Genomic DNA, 3411 nt, shown 5'->3' on the forward strand with positions numbered 1-3411 from the left:
CCGAAGCGGGAAGCGGACGTCCGATGAAGCTTCCGTGCAACGTAGGTCATTACTAATATTTCTTGAAATCATCAATGATACCTTATTTCTCTATATACTTGAAGGTAATTAACATCCTAACAATTAAAACTCAATGTGTGGAAGCACCTTAGCCTATTGGTTAAGGTTTAAAGGCTTCTACACCCAGGTCTGGGGTTCAAATCCCAGACTATGCAATTTCTTGCAGATTATAGGATGCGAAGCTTTCGGAGGTTCCAGAGTACTGTAAGCAGAGCCGTTCGTTGTGGTCGCCTGTTGTGGTGAGAGCCTGTCCATCGAGGATGTCGTACATGCAGAACCGTCTGTGGTTTCAAGTGTTTCGGGGAGAGCTTCATCGTGGAATCATTATTCGTGGAGCTATTCATCATTATCGCATATGTTGCAGGTAGTTGATCATCATATCTAATAGATTTAGAGATTATATGATGATGTAATGTGTTACCCAGTGTTAAAAAAAAAAAACAATTAAAACTCAATGTAGATTCCTTATAGAATAGCATATTTAACATATTTTACCTTTTGATTTATAAAAAAAAAAATTCTAAAACTTCTTCTCAAACTTGCAACCACCATATATCAAATTGACAGTATTTTTTCTCTTTTTCGGTGATAATTCTGAAATCGGTAACTGTTTTACTTTTTTTACTTCTGTTTAAGTACTTTGATTTATTTAAAATTTTAACTGGTGTTCAGAAAAAAATACATTAGGATCAGTAGCCCTATTTAAATATTGGTACACCCAATATAAAAAGTCTTTGGCTTAACCCTTGATAACACCATAATTAAATTAATCATACATTTATTTTACCTAACGATCGCTTAAGGTATATCTTATGTTATAGATAATCATAATATATAATTTCAACATTAATATAGATATTTTATCGCGCGCACGTGTTACTACCTAGTTATTAATATTTCTTGAAATCATCAATGATACCTTAGTTCTCTATATACTTGAAGGTAATTAACATCCTAACAGTTACAACGGAGCCGCAACGGATTTTCGGTCATGTTTTTATGAAAGACTTTAAAATTTATAGCTAAGTCACAGATGTTTAGCAAATATACATCAAACTTATTTTTCGACCCGGATGGATTGACGCAGTTAGCAATTTTCTTGCCCTAATTCGATTTTCCTAGAAGGTTCGAGTCCAAGTATGTGTAATTAGTTCAATACAGATTCAGTGACTTACCTGAAAATTTGTTAAGGCGTCACTAATTTGCGATACCGTTTTCCCGTCGCAAATGATGTGTTTGTTTTTGAAATGGGTGAACTAGACATTTGATATTAACAAAACTTACAATATTGGATAGGGGTTAGAGGATACCCAAGAGTACCTCTAAATCGTAGCAGCCTAGAAACGCAGTACAAAAGATCATAAAGAAACAAAAATTAAAAAAAAAAAGTATAAAACTCAGACCACAAGTTACGATTGAGTTCGTACCATAGATTACAATCATGAAATGACGTGTCTTGTGTTGAACAGTAGAAGCATTGTGATCATAAAGAGCCAAAGAAATTTCTGCTTGGGGTCAATTTCAGCAATTTGGACAATAAAAATAGAAGCCGTGTCAATGATGGTTTTGGTTAGGCTTGTGTTAATTACAAGAGATAATTTGACCTAGTGATAATTAAAAGAGATTCGAATAAATCCTTATCATGTTGATCTTACTCTTCTTAATACATATATAGATATATATATATGTTGAGTTTTGGGCTTCAGCAGATTCATATGGCCCAACCGCAACACCATCAGATGGGCCAAGTCTTGCGCAGGCCCACTCCAGCTCTTGTACCTCGTCACACACACAATACATATAATGTATGATTAGTGTGTTGATTAGGTTAAGCAGCAATAAGGAAACACAGAGAACGTTTACGGCAAGAAGAATCAATTCAATCGGTCAATAACCAAAGAGGAAGGAGACAACAATACAAGATATCTAGCTTAGGCATAAGTCTAGTATCTAAAGACTTTGTTGTATCCTCTAGCTAATTGGAGCAGTTGATTCTTTGTAAACAAACTATCTAGTGCACCAATTTGTGTTGCTAGTGTCTCTTTGATCTAGTGGATTTTAGGAGCAGGAGTTCACCCACGAGATGTACCAGGAGTTCTCCCACGAGACGTACCAGTTAGAGGCTGGGAACTCGTTAAATTGATTGTGTCGTTACTTTCAGTTTAAACCTAGATCTAAGACTATCGTTACTTTCAGTTTAAACTTAGATCTAAGACTAACTTGAAACTTAAGTAACCTAAGCGAGATTCTTCAACAAGTGGTATCAGAGCTTCCGGGTTATTAAGGTTACTTAGGAGAGGGAGAGAAGAGGTATATCTATGTACATGTTTGATGGTGACATCAAAGGAATGCGTGGAGATAGACTGGTTCGATGGTGATGGTGATTTTGCTCTATGGAAAGTGAGGATGCTTGCTCACTTTGGAGTACTTGGGTTGAAAGCTATTCTCACTGACGAAAAGCTTTTAAAGGATGTTTCAGACCCCAAGGATGAGCACGAGTCTGCCATGAAAGACACGGGAAAGGGGCTAGCTGGAATTGTTGCATCAACACCTGCAATTGACCCGACAAAGTTTGAAAAATCAGAGAAAGCCAAGGACCTGATTGTGCTGAATGTTGGGAATAAAGTCTTAAGGAAAATACAAAATTGTGAGACTGCTGCTGCAATGTGGAGTACACTAAACAATCTGTACACAAAGACTTCTCTACCCAACCGGATTTATCTACAGCTCAGGTTCTACACTTTCAAGATGGCTGATTCAAAATCCATTGATGAGAATGTGGATGATTTCCTAAAGCTAGTTGCAGATTTAAACAATTTGCAAGTTGAGGTTTCTGAGGAAGTTCAAGCCATTTTACTGCTAAGCTCATTACCAGACAAATATGATCAACTCAATGAGACTCTTAAGTATGGGAACGATACTCTAAGCCTAAATGAGGTGACATGGGCTGCTAGGTCCAAAGAAAGGGAGTTGATCGAAAGTGGTAAATACACCAGGTCAGGTGGAGAAGGTCTGATGGTTGATAGAGGAAGGTCAGACCAGAGATCAGGGAAAGACGGTTGAAAATGCTTCAAAGGAAGATCTAAGAGCCGACATGGAAGGTCCAAATCTCGGCCTAAAAACAATAAGCGCAACAAGGGGTGTTTTATTTGCGGGAAAGAGGGCCATTGGAAGCGTGAGTGCCCTGATAAGAATCCATACAAACCGCAAGACTCAGCTAACATAGCAGAGGAGCAAATGATTCTAACAGTCAGTATCCAGGACACCAAGGATGAATGGGTAATGGATTCTGGCTGCTCATTTCATATTACACCTGACAAGAGTTTCTTATTCGACCTGGAAGAGTTCAAA

This window comes from Brassica oleracea, chromosome C6 (assembly GCF_000695525.1).
Source record: "Brassica oleracea var. oleracea cultivar TO1000 chromosome C6, BOL, whole genome shotgun sequence".
Taxonomy (NCBI): Eukaryota; Viridiplantae; Streptophyta; class Magnoliopsida; order Brassicales; family Brassicaceae; genus Brassica; species Brassica oleracea.